Source organism: Erpetoichthys calabaricus, chromosome 1 (assembly GCF_900747795.2).
Source record: "Erpetoichthys calabaricus chromosome 1, fErpCal1.3, whole genome shotgun sequence".
Classification (NCBI taxonomy): Eukaryota; Metazoa; Chordata; class Cladistia; order Polypteriformes; family Polypteridae; genus Erpetoichthys; species Erpetoichthys calabaricus.
In genome coordinates, this window is record NC_041394.2 from 29,863,990 (window position 1) to 29,877,923 (window position 13,934).

The window sequence follows — 13,934 nt, forward strand, 5'->3', positions numbered from 1 at the left end:
GGTAAATGACAGAGCGATTGGGTTACAGGTACAACTCGTCCTACTGCAATTTTCTTAACAGATCTATCTGGATGGACCAAATATTAGGTCCCAAATATTCCCAATCCTCTCCTTCCTGACATGCTAATACCCATTGTCTCACATTATGCCACTGAAAGCGAGCGGATTTAGCAATGGGGATATGTGGGATAGAACCACTCCAGAAGAAAAGCAGTTGTTATGACAAAAGAGAGATACTGCTCCAGCCGATTCTGCTGGGATATGACAGTCCATTATGCAAATAGTCTCTTTTTCTGACAGCAGCAGCTAAAAAGTTCAAGAGCCAGACTTCACCATAATACAGTCCAAAAAGCATGCAATACAGTAAAAAGATTTTAAATACTGTAATCCAAGAGGAACCCAGGACAGCACAGATTTTTACTGTTTTGAGAAAAACATGAACATTCAAGGCAGCATAAGATCATGTAATGGTGGTGGTCGGTCAAAGGGCGGTGTGTTGTTCTGATGTGACCTTCACTCCCTTTTCCGTAACTGAGATGCAAAGGCACAGGCGAGCCATCAAGTCTTGTCTAATAAAGTTCACTGGGCATTAGAGGGCTGATATACTTTGCATTTATTTGTGCTTGTAACTGTCCACCGAATATTGAACTGGCCACTATCAACCCCCTGTCGTCCCAGAGTCCCATTCCATTGCACTCTCACATCATTCCAGCCTGGAATTAGCTTTCATCTAAGGACCTGAATCCATTCTGCAGCAGTTGGCTTATTCATGTTATCTAACTGTTTCTCCGCTCTCATGAACTGGTTCAGTAATTCCTGCACCACCTCTTTTAATTCTTGCAGATCCCAGTTTCTTTTCACAATCAAGATGTGACGGTTTTAATCTGAGTCAGGCTGTTGTACATTATATTGCGAAATGGTCACTTGTATTAATGGTGCTTAAAATTCCATCCTTTCATATTCATGTTTGACCCTGAGGGGTCAGAATCAGGGCTTATTATGCATTCCTTTCCCCCTTCTTCATCCCTCTCTGGCTGAAACTGTTAATTTTAAAAATCATCGGGACCATCTTCTTCCTCTCCCTCATTAATTCCTCCAGCTGTCCCAAGGGGTGGTGACGGACTATTGTCCTCAAAGGGAGGGGAAACGCATGCTGTCGCTAAATCAAGGCATAATCTGTTCTTCTCCTTTTTATTTATTTTATTTTTATTTACTTATTCTTCCTTTCTTTTTCCGGACTTTTGGGACGGTTCTTGCATTATCAATAACAACTTTTCTTTTTCTGCTATAAGTTTCATTTGGTTTTGCAGTCCCTCATTGCACTTCTGCATAGCTTTCAGGGCTCTATCTTTAATTATCAATTCCCATCTTTCAAACATTTTCATTTTCTCGACTACAGCACCCTCGTGCATTTCTATGTACAATCTTCCTAACTTCCAGTATTTCACTCAAATCACCAGAGCCTTCTGGCCACCTGCCCCCGCTCTGTTTATTCCACCGTTTACACTTTCTGTTTTTTAATCTAAGCCTGTTTTCAGTTCTATGTAGCCTCTCAGAGAGATGCGTTTTTTTTTTTTTTTCCTTGGCACGTTTTCCGAAAACAATCCTCCGAACAGAGGCTCCTCATTCACACCCTGTTTTATCAATTTCTTTCTTTAGCAAATCCCCGACTGGGAGTTACTTTCCCTTTTTACTAAACTTCTACCTCTCTCTTCTAATTCCGAGACTACTTAAGACTCCGTCTCATTCCAAGAGGCGCTCTTATTGTTACTTTCCTAGTACCTCTCCCGGACGGTAAAGCAGTTGTGCTCACCGGTCACCGATCTTATTCCTGTCTGCAATTCGCACCTTCACTCGGGTTCTCCGACAGAAGGGGAACTGCTCGGGTGCCAAATAAACTATGGAAGTAACACCCGAGGAAGACAGAAATAGTTCAATTCGTCTTTATTCAGTCACAGATGAGTACGTGGATTTATGCTTTTGTTTTCCCAAAGCAGCTTTAACTACACTATTAGTTTTCCCCATGGCCAGTGAGTTTTCCACACTTTTTGCTAAACCAGCCTCAATTGTCGCTTCACTCCCAGTCCACCGGGACAATCAACCTGATTAGCGAACTGACAGTTTCACCCGAAGGCCACTAGTTACCGCTGTTTAGGTGATCGATTCCCTGAGTGACCCGTTGAGTTCAGGATATAATCAGACCATTAGAGCAAAGAGTCTCGCCCTCCCGCAACAGTGCTTTGATGACCTGCCCGTGAGGTGTTTTCCCACTTATCTATTCTTCCCACTCCCCGCCTTATTTTATTGTATTTATTTTTCCGAGCCGGTAAAAGACTCCATCCCATTCCAGGAAGCGTACTAACTAAGCATTCACAACACCTCACTTATTCGGCTCCCAGATCAAAAGTGCTCCTTTTCTACTTTCTGTTCTTCCAACCCCTTCTTTCTTTATTATTTCTTTCAATTCCTAGGGGCGTACTCACTAACATTCTGGCACCTTTATTTCCGTCTGGAGGCGCCTTAATCGGCTAAGACTGTCTTTCCCAGTCAAGAAAACCCCAGGTACTCACCAAGAATTTTCCTCCCGTCTGGAAGTTCCCAGTTCACTCGACTTTCAGGAAGAATCAGAGGAGGTCAAGAGCTCCCTACGCAGGATTCGCCCGAGGCAGGCCAGTCCTAACTTTTTCCGGATCTGGTCCTACCAACCCGGCCGGTGTCGGTCCTTTTACCGGTCCTCTGGACGATCTCGCTCAAGGAGTCGCTTGGCCGTCTCTGTCCTCACTAGTGTGGTATTGTGGTTACAGTGCTGGATTATAAACCATTAGATTGCTAGTTAATTGAACAGCTCTCTCAGGGTTAACAATGTAAAAATATAGAAATGACCATAACACAAAGTAAACATGCATTGAGGAAACTTTCATTGTCATGGCTGTCTGTTGTCCGACGTTGACACATTCATTCATTTGTCCATATGGAAGGAAGAGCATGCGCAGAGGATATACTGATGACTTCCACCTGGCTACTGGTGTGCAGTTTTCTGACCAAACTGTCAGAAACAGACTCCATGAGGGTTGCATGAGGCCCTAATGTCTTCAAGTGGGACCTGTGCTCACAGCCCATCACCGTACTGCTTGATTGGCATTCTCCACATAATACACAATTGGCAGCTCCACCCCTGGCACCCTGTTCTCGTCACAGATGAGAGGAGGTTCAATGAGCACTTGTGACACACATGACAGATGTGAAAGAGTCAGAAGACACCATGGTGAACATTATGTAGCCTGCAACATCCCGCATGACCAGGTTTGCGGTGGGATAGTGACAGTCTGAGGAGACATATCCTTGGTGTGTCCACATGTTAGCAATGGTACCCTGACTGCTGATGAAATCCTGAGAGCCATTGTCAGACCTCACACTGGTGCAGTGGGCCTAGGGTTCCTCATGACAATGCCCGGCCTCATGTGGCCAGAGTGTGTAGGTATTTCCTGGATGATGAAGGCAATGCTGCCATTGACTGGCCCACATGTTCCCCAGACTGGAATCCAATTGAGAACCTCTGGGACATTATGTATCTGTGAATTTGACGCCACCAGGTAGCACCACAGATTGTTCAGGATCTCATTGATGCCTTGATTCATATCTGAGAAGAGATTACCAAGGACACCATCTGCCATCTCATCAGGAGCATGTGCAGGCATTGTCGAGAGTGCATGCAGGCACATGGGGGCTATACACACTACTGAGTCGCAATATGAGTTGCCGTGATGAAATTCACGTAGTTTGAATTGGCCTGTGATTTCAATTTGTGATTTTGATTTTCAGTGCGATGTTGAATGCAGCCCTCAATACGTTGGTAATTTTGGTTTCTATTAACCTCTCTTACATCATTTTGTTCTCAATGCATTACACGGTATTACTCACTAAAGATTTTCCACTTGAATATTTTGTTCATGGAGCTCCAATGTGTGATTTAAGTGTTCCCTTAAGTTTTGTGAGCAGTGTATCTCTGGATTCAGCATTTGACAGCCTTTACCTAATACAGATATCTTCAGCCAAATAAATTTCCACAAGATTGCTTAATACAGCTAACTATCCTTTTGGTACCTCTGCAGATTCCACTGGTGGTAAATGGAAACTGTGTTATAGAACAAAAGCAGTGAAAGGATTTATAGTGTGGTGTAGGAATACACATCTTAGTTCTTTCTTTAATATATGGCATAAAACTTTAATAAGAAATACATTTTTTTTTTTTTATACTGCAATCCACATTTAGTTTGCATATTATTAAATTTCTTTTGTAACTCTTATTTTTGAAAATAAATACAATTTAATGAAAAATCTGGAAAAAGGTGAATGATTCCTGTGTTTCAGCCCTAACTAATAATGAAATTTCTCCTGCTTCAATCTCTGAAACTCAAACACACAATTTCTCTTATCCTATTGATCATAATATGGACCAGCAGAACTGCACCACACTTTTTAAGTCCAGGAATTGAAGAACTCAAGCTGTTCTGTGGGTAAGCTGGGAAGAAAGAAAACATTATGTAGGTTTATGTGTTATGATGTGCACAGTATTGTGGATACCAAGCTAGGTGGATTTTCAGATAACCTTAAATCCATTGTCATATTACAGAGGGATTTGGACAGCATGGAGGCTTGGGCAGATTTGTGACGGAAGTTAATGTAAGTAAATGTAAAGTGTTACATGTAGGAAGTAAAAAAAAAAGATTGAATACATAATGGGAGGTTTGAATATCAAAAGTGCACCTTATGAGAAGGATTTAGGATTCGTAGTGAACTCAACACTATCAACTTGTCGGTCAGTGTTCAGAAGCCATTAAGAAGGCAAACAGAATGTCAGGTTATCTAGCAGCCTGATGTGTGGAGTACAAGTCCAAGGAGGTTCTGCTCAACCTTTGTAACACACTGGTGAGGCCTCATCTGGAGGACTGTGTGCAGTTTTGGTCTCCAGAGTACAAAAAGAACATAGCAGCGTAAAAAAAAGTAAAGTAAAACCGTGTTTTACTTTCTCATATACATAGTATAAAGAAAGCATAGGAATTGTGAAAAAACTCAACCTCAAGATTTTAATGAATCTTGACGTTTTAGACCTTCCTGAATCCGAAAATACCGTTTTTGAAATTATGTCTGTCTGCGTGTCTCTGTGTCTGTGTGTAAACACGATAACTCAAAAACACTTTGACCTCGGTCAGTGAGATTTTGTACACCTGCTTTATATCAAAACTAAGGAAACCTTTTTTGGGCCACTTCCAGCAAATGGAAGTTAACTGAATACTTTTGCAGGCTTTCAAGTAAACTATGGTTATTACCAATTGATGATTTGAATTTGGTATAGATATTTATAATGATTAAAAGCAAACAGATATGAAATTTGAGAAAAAATTCTCAACCAGTAGTATTTTATTTAAAAAACCATCCCAAATTTTTGTATCATGGAAACATAAATGTGTACACAATATTAAAAACTGTATTCAATATAACGCGTATTCTTTCAATAACTATTATTAATTTTATTTTAATTTATACATCATCAGTTTAACAATAACGTGTAAACATTGAACATGCCATGTAAATATAAAGATGTAATGTGAACAATAAGCTGCTACGTCCCCATTGTGTTCCTGGTAATACATTTAATTTTATATTTTTTTTATTTCCGCCATCATTATCATAATTAAATGTAGCTAAATGCGGTTTTACCTATAGAAATTTATTGCAACAAATGTTATATAATACTAGCACGTCATGTTTTTAGGTGACGGTAACTCTTATTACTTTGCACATAATCTAGGTACTGCATATGTAATCATGAAAAAATTCCACCACCGTTTCTGACCTCCCTAAGTGCGAAAATATCATTTTAATATAAAGTTTAATTATAAATAGAGATAAATGATTGTGAATTGATATTTTCAATTAGTTATGATGAGAAACAAAGACATATAATATTTGAGAAATATTGTAAAACTGGAAGTGGTTCTGATGACCTTTTCCTCTATCTCAGTATACGAGAAAGTCGAGGGGAGCACACTACCAATTTTTGATAATACTGAACTATAATTCTGCCATACTTTTTGACATGTAAAGCAGAAACAGCAACAACAAAAAACCCTAAACAGTGTTATAAGTCATTAACAGTAAGTGGATTTTTCAGCTTTAGTTTCTCCGTGTGTTGTTTTAAAATCTTCTCATTGTTGTCCAGTCATCTGCATTTAAATCAGGAGGTTCCCTGAGTTCACAGATTCTCTGTCACCTCTTGGCCACAACACTGGTGACCACAACAGGGCATGGCCTCTGCCATTGACTTTAGCAGATGTCTACTCTCTTTGGTGTCCGCTGCTCATTTTCTGTCCATCATGAATAAGACTTGACTGTTTGGTTTTTCAATTCACCGGACAAACACATCTCATCTTTTGAATGCAGCTAATAACAAGCTTTGCATTCATTCTTGCCTATAACTTTAGATATTTGCTGCCACTTAACAAATGGAGAATTGATAAACCTCCCGTGTACCTCCATCCTGTTACTGGCAATTGTAAAGAGAGCACAGCAGACACAAAAGGCGCCATCAAATGTTGTGCTGTACACCAACCAAGAACCATGTTGTTCAAGCCAACTGAAGCTGAACGTCCAGTTACTTCCACCAGAAGTTATTGGAGAATATGTACATTTTGTTGGTTTTGTCATGATTTCTCAGTAAAGGGTATTTCTGACCTTCTGACGTACATTCTGCTCTTTGCTTGATCTCTTCTGGTGATTTTGTTGTCTGGACATAAAATCCAAACGCCTGACCATTTGGATAGCTGAGGTTGTGCACGTGAATGTCATCACTAGAGTTGCCTGTAAATGATGAAATGACAAGTGTTCACTTTGTAGCTTATTTGTAGTTTCTTTGATGTGTGAGATACAGAACTTGATGGCAAAATCTGGGAAGATAAGATGATGAGCATACTCTGATTAAGCAGGTAAGTATCGCTGTAGATGAGGTTTGGTGTTACTCATTATGTTTTCTCCTTCCATTACTGATAACCACATGCAAGGCGTTACTACAATATTTGTTAAAGATCTTATAGTAACATAGTGCCATAATTGTATAATGTTCTAAAATAATGCACTTCTGAAATCCTGTGAAGTACAGGACTAGTGTGGCCGGTGACGGGCCTACATTTTTGGGGCTTGAAGGTTGAACTGTAATGGGAGTGTGGCCAACATTTAAAGTATGTCACTATGATCTGTTAAGTTTATTTCATTCTGATTGTATTCATATGAACAGAAACCTGACACATTTAGGTAAGACAGCTGACAGAAAAAGACATGAATCTCTCGCATAAAACACGAGGCAAGCTGACTGACAGAGGGGGCAGATTCACTAGGGTTAGCAAAATGACAAGGAGATAAGCAACAAACAAATGTTCACTGGGAAAGATGGAGTTTGCAGAAGTTCAGTTTCTGGTTAAAAGTGGCTGTTTTATTATCTGTGAGTGATGAACCATGTTTGGAGCTTGCATGATCATGTTTCAGACTCTTGAACTGTAGGAAATGTACAGATGCTTAGACATCGCCCTGAACAGCAGAGCTCACCTACAGGCAAATTGAAGACAAGGACAACATGCAATCCCACACTCTGTCTCAATGTTGGACAAGCACAGATCACGGGGAAACCCGATCTGTATCATGCCTTGGCCAAGTAACTCTCCTTCGAGTATTATATTCTTCTGAGTGTTAAGCCTATATTAAACAGAAGCTAGTATAATTTTCCTTTAGTGTTACTGATTCTTTATTCCGTTTAGAATCACTGCCGTACCACTAGGGAAAGATATAAGATATATCTTTATGTATACTTCTGGGTTAGTAATGGCTGCAGTCTCTAACAAACCTCTTCCCAGGGTGCATGGACCCCACTTCCCTTTCGCAACCTCTGTTATCTTCTTCACTGGAATTCCTACAGATCACGTCAAATAATAACCTCTACATTTTTATTTTACCTATTTTGTATTGAATTGGCTCCAGCAGACCCCCGTGACCCTGTAGGTAGGATATAGCGGGTTGGATAATAGATGGGGGCGGCACGGTGGTGCAGTGGGTAGCGCTGCTGCCTCGCAGTTGGGGGACCTGGGTTCTCTTCCCGGTCCTCCCTGTGTGGAGTTTGCATGTTCTCCCCGTGTCTGCGTGGGTTTCCTCCGGGCCCTCCGGTTTCCTCCCACAGTCCAAAGACATGCAGGTTAGGTGGATTGGCGATTCTAAATTGGCCCTAGTGTGTGCTTGGTGTGTGGGTGTGTTTGTGTGTGTCCTGCGGTGGGTTGGCACCCTGCCCAGGATTGGTTCCTGCCTTGTGCCCTGTGTTGGCTGGGATTGGCTCCAGCAGACCCCCGTGACCCTGTGTTCAGATTCAGCGGGTTAGATAATGGATGGATGGATGTATTGAATCACACTGTATTATTAGTATTATATTTTTAAATCCCTTTCTTGTACAATACACGTTCAAAATATTTAAGCAATGCGGACTAAAGTTGCTTCTGGGACCTTTTCAGGATTAGGGGTCCTGAAGCTTAAGCTTCATTATGCAACTGATAATTGTGTTCATTCTGTCAAATCATACACTGACAGTGTTCTATAACATCATATTAATGTTGCCTTTAAGTTAAAGAGCATGAAGCATAAGACGAAAGTAATGTCATTATCCAACCTGATTAGTCCATACTGGGGTTTGGGTTTGGGTCAGAGGGTTGGGAGGGAGCCCTATGCCAGTAACGGGGTGAGCACACACACCAAGGCAAATTTAGTATTGCCAGTTCACCTAACTTGTATGTCTCTTTAAACAGAATATGAACTCTTGCTGTTAAAGTCCATTTGGAATTTTATTTAATTAGATGAGATCCCTTTATTCTCCCTTTCATCTTGTTGAAATGCATTAGATTAGGAAGTTGATAGATAGATAGATAGATAGATAGATAGATAGATAGATAGATAGATAGATAGATAGATAGATAGATAGATAGATAGATAGATAGATAGATAGATAGATAGATAGATACTTTATTAATCCCAAGGGGAAATTCACAAATTTATATATATGGGCAGTTAGGGGGAGTAGTGTGTTTTCTGAAAATCTAACATAATCAGCAATCAAATATTTTGTCACAGTTGTGAACATTACAATACCCCTGATGTTACATCTTTTCAGTTAATAATAGTAATAATAATAATAATAATAATAGTAGGCGCTACTTTGTGTCCATAAATTAAAATGTAACAAATCCTGTAAAGTGCCCCTTCTTCCTTTTGTGATACACTGCCTAGCAAAGGGTCCATGCACGTCACTGTTAGACCATTCTTCTGCAACTCAATCATTTTCTAACCTGCTTAGTCCTGGACAGGCTCATGGGGGTCTGCTGGAGCCTATAGGGTGCAAAGCAGAAATAAACCCTGTACAGGCCGCCAGTCCATCACAGGGTGAACAGACAGACCAATCACACACTAAGGCCCATTCACCCAACCTACATGTCTTTGGACTGTGGGAAGAAACCTGTGTAGACACAGGGAGAACACGCAAACTGCACATTGGGAGGACCGAGGACATGAACCCTGCATGGTGGTCTTACTAAGAGGCAGCAGCAATACCACTGCACCACCATGCCACTGTCTTCTGTATCTCTTATTTATTTATTTACTAGGGGGGCTAAGTCCCCCTGGCGCCTTTGGCGCCCAACACCCAATTGCGGCCAGAATATTAGTAAAACCTGTAAATGTACATAAGAAAAAGTATTATTTATTGGAGTCAAAAATCACGAAATTCTATAAATATGTAATAGAAAAAATAATTATTATTTAACAGAGTAAAAATCATGAAATGAGAGTAAAATATTTACTGTCTTACCGATTGGAGTATTCCCGTTAAACTGAGGTCCACTATGCTCGATGAGTATTTATAAGAGACTAAATAAATGATCCATTCGTTTAACTAACATTCTTATACATAAAAAATACTTTAAAAAAAAAATGACTCATTTAAATAACAGGAAAAATCACGTGAAAACTAAAGTGGTACGCAAATGGGTCATCGTAACTCAACCTTCTTGATAATTTACTTTATAATTTAAAAACGGAATAAGAATCTGAAAATCTAACAGCACCATATTAAAGTCTGATAAATTCTGAAAAGAATTATATCAAACATATATATGTAGGTTTTAAAATAAGCCCGATTTAAAGCGTGACAAAAAATGTCACATAAAACCTTTGCACAAAATCGTTGCACTTTTAGGCTTAGGATTTTATATACAGAGAGTAGTACTAGGGTGTTGTACCGTGTTAGCCATTATGAATGTAGAGAAAAGCCAAGCAAAATGACACCTTCTATTGGCTAACTAAAAAGATTACAATATGCAATACAATATGGCATATTGTAATCTTTTTAGTTAGCCAATAAAAGGTGTCATTTTGCTTGGCTTTTCTCTATATACAGAGAGTAGATTTACAGTATTTATAAATCATCTTATGATCTTATTGTGTGTTTATATACATACTGTACTTACCCCCGCCGTTCAAAACTGTGACACAAGTCTTTCACTGTGCTTTCACTGATCGAATCTAATTTAATTTTGTATTAAGAAGTTTAAGAGATTGGGTTCTTTTCCTCTGTGCCCATTATACCCTAACTTATTCCCATTTCATGCACACTGCAAACAATGAAATCTAAGTAAGAGAAAAGTGTTTTATATCAAGACATTAAATCTTGTTTCCCTTATTGTAAGAATTACTGACTTATCAAAAAATGTGTATTTATGATTTTTAGCTTACTTTAAGAGATCTTGTCAAATACATTTTGTTTACCCCCATACCCTTGCTCAATTTAAAGTTTTTTTTGGCCTAGTTTTTGTATATGCATTTTTTGCAGCGTAGACATTTGGTTTAATGTGATAGTGGAATGTGCAGTTTGATGGTCCCCTGTAGTAAACTGACGCCCAGTACTTGAATGATTTCCTAATCCGCTAATACTGTGGCTGTTGTTTTCGGCACCATGCGGTCCAACAACAGACAGGAAAAAAGATCATTCTCCTTTCATATGGTAGATGGCAGTAAAACAAGCATTTTTATAAATATTCCAATAAATTACGCAAGAAGAAGGAATAATTTGCAATCATGGAAGCGATCGGCACGCTGGTTCTGGCCGCGATCGTCCTTCTTCTGTTCTCCGCATTATTTCGGGTCGCTTTGCCAGAATGCTGCCCGGTCCGAGCCCGCTGCCTCTGATCGGTAACCTGTTGCAGCTGAGCGGCAAGGCACCGTATGAGAACTTCGTAAAGGTGAGACTGAGGCAATGAGTACCGTCTACAGTGCTCTGCAGTGAGCCAGCCCCAATCTGTCATAAAGAACTTTAACGGGGTCGCCCTCTTTGTGCCCTTGCAGCTCAGCGAAACTTACGGCCCCGTAATGACAGTACACCTGGGTCCGAAGCGCGTCGTGGTTCTGGTCGGCTACGAGGCGGTGCAGGAGGCGCTGGTACAGAACGCCGAAGTATTCGTGGGCAGACCGGAATTGCCACTGTTTGAGAAGACAACCAAAGGAATGGGTATGAAGTCTTAACTTTTAAACTGTCCAAGTTAGTGTAATACATAAATGGTGTGAGGCTCATAGCCAAAGTGGAATCTTTTTGGGCTCCCAAGCCGAAACTCCGCCCCTCTCAAAATTCACTTAATTCCCGTTTTAATTTAGCAATAAATATGTACTGCGAAAAAATAATAAATAAACAAAGAAGCACATATCATATGTATAAATACAAATACCTTGTTTAAAATAATCAAAAGTTAAACGTGAATGTTTCTGGGTTTCTTTAGTCTCTTCGTTGCATATCCGTCTACATTTGCTGAAGGCCAAGTCATCTATGAGGTCATCAAATGCCAGCTTCTGTGCCAGGCCTGAGCTGATACTGATGGTGGCCAAGTTAACTGCGCATACAGCACGTTCTTGTGCCCTGGGTGACATCAAGTGTGTCACAGTGAGCTGAACTTTTGAAAACTGGAGACTGGAAGAACTGGATTTGGACATCAATGGTACTGAACGGCAATGACATACCATTTGATTTGTTTCCTTTATAAATCAAGGCCTAATTAATAATAATAATAATAATAATAATGGTCGAGGGTATCAATGTGCTGCTACTCTGTTACTTGATATAGCCAGCAGTATCACGTGTGACGTGATACAACAACATCAAATACTGTTTTAATACTATTACTGCTACTACTGCTACTAATAATAATAAAGATAATATACAAGGTGTGTCTATTAAATAACTGTGATTCCACCTAGTAAACAAAGCAGTCAGAACCGGTTATAACTGCATGCGTGGTGACCTTGAACACATTTGAACCTGCATGACAAGCAGCAACACTCTACTATGATGTTTTGTTGATTGTGAGTCGCCATTTAGTTTGTTTGTGTTTTTTGTAGTGTGCCAAACAAATGCTAAGCTTAAAAGTTGTGCAAAGATGGTCCCAAGGGTTCTCACACCAGTGCAAAAAGAACTTCGCAAGGAATGTTGTGTTGACATTCTGCAGCAGCTTGACGTAGATCCAAACCTGTTTCATAAAGTAATCACTTGTGACGAAACCTGGATCTTCTAGTATGATCCTGAAACCAAAAGACAAATGCAATGGAAAACACCGTCATCACCAACGATGAAAAAAGCCTGTCAAAGTAAGTCAAAATTCAAAGCCATGCTCATTGTGTTCTTTGATATCAGTTAACCAGCATTATTATAAGGAAGTTTTGATAAAGCTGAGAGAAAAAGTCAGAAAAAAATTGCCGCTACTTTGGGAAAATGGTTTCATTCTTCACCAGGACAATGCGCCTTCTCACACAGCACTTTCTGTAAAGCCCTTTTTGACCGTCAAGCACATTACTACACTTGAACATCCTCCATATTCTCCCGATTTAGCACCATGCGACTTTTATCTTTTCCAAAAAGTTAAATCTGTGCTTAATGGGACACATTTTGAGTCAATCGATGCTGTAAAGAAGAAAACGGTGGATGTGTCAAAACAGCTGACAGAAATTGATTTGCTCCATGCCTTCGCCCAATGGAAAACAAGACTGCAGCAATGTATTAGTGCAAATGGGGAGTATATTGAAGGGGACAAGCATTAAATTTGTAATACATATAAATAAAGATGAGTTATTTAATCAGCCTCATTATTTAATAGACACACCTCGTATAATGTAGCTACTATTTATAATAATAATATATACAATACCACTGCTAATAATAATAATAAAATTAAAACAACTACTACTACTACTACTGAATGTTTTAGTAAACTTACTTAATGCAGTAAATACAGGGTGAAAATGAAGCTGAATGTTTACACAGTTAAAAAATGAACATGTGAATGTGTCACCTACACTTATAAATTATTCTAAACTTCATTTTTTCCTTCCAGTGACATCAGACCACAATAAGACATTAACGAAATCAGTAATGTTAGCTGCCAATAGAATTAACAGTTGAAGTTCCCCTAAGCTGATTGCTCTTTTGATTTGTCGAAGCTGCTTGCCTGATGTTTTCCCACAATTCCGCCAGTAACTGACTAGTAAGCCAGAGACCCGCCTATGTGCTGGTGAAATTTACAAACGTATCTCATAGATGCCAGAAGTGATTCCACTCTGTTGGGTCCTTGAATAGGGCCCTTAACCTGCAATTGCACCATCCTGGGTATGACTTTAACCTGCATCCAGCCCTCACGCTGTTCCATTCCATTCAAACTAGTGTGGTGGTGAGATGCATGAACACTCAGAGCACATCACATGTCGACTAAGCTTGGCAGCTTTTAATAACATGTGCTGGTCCTGAGGTCTGTAGGCTGGTAATAAATAATCCACAACCATTTGTCAGCTAGCTAGTGTAACATCAG

At 39.7% G+C, this 13,934-nt stretch overlaps 1 pseudogene; it reads left to right on the forward strand.

Annotated features, from left to right (window-relative positions):
- The first annotated feature begins 11,070 nt into the window (after positions 1-11,070).
- Positions 11,071-13,934, forward strand: part of LOC114665840 (cytochrome P450 2H2-like) — a 33,958-nt pseudogene continuing 31,094 nt past the window's right edge.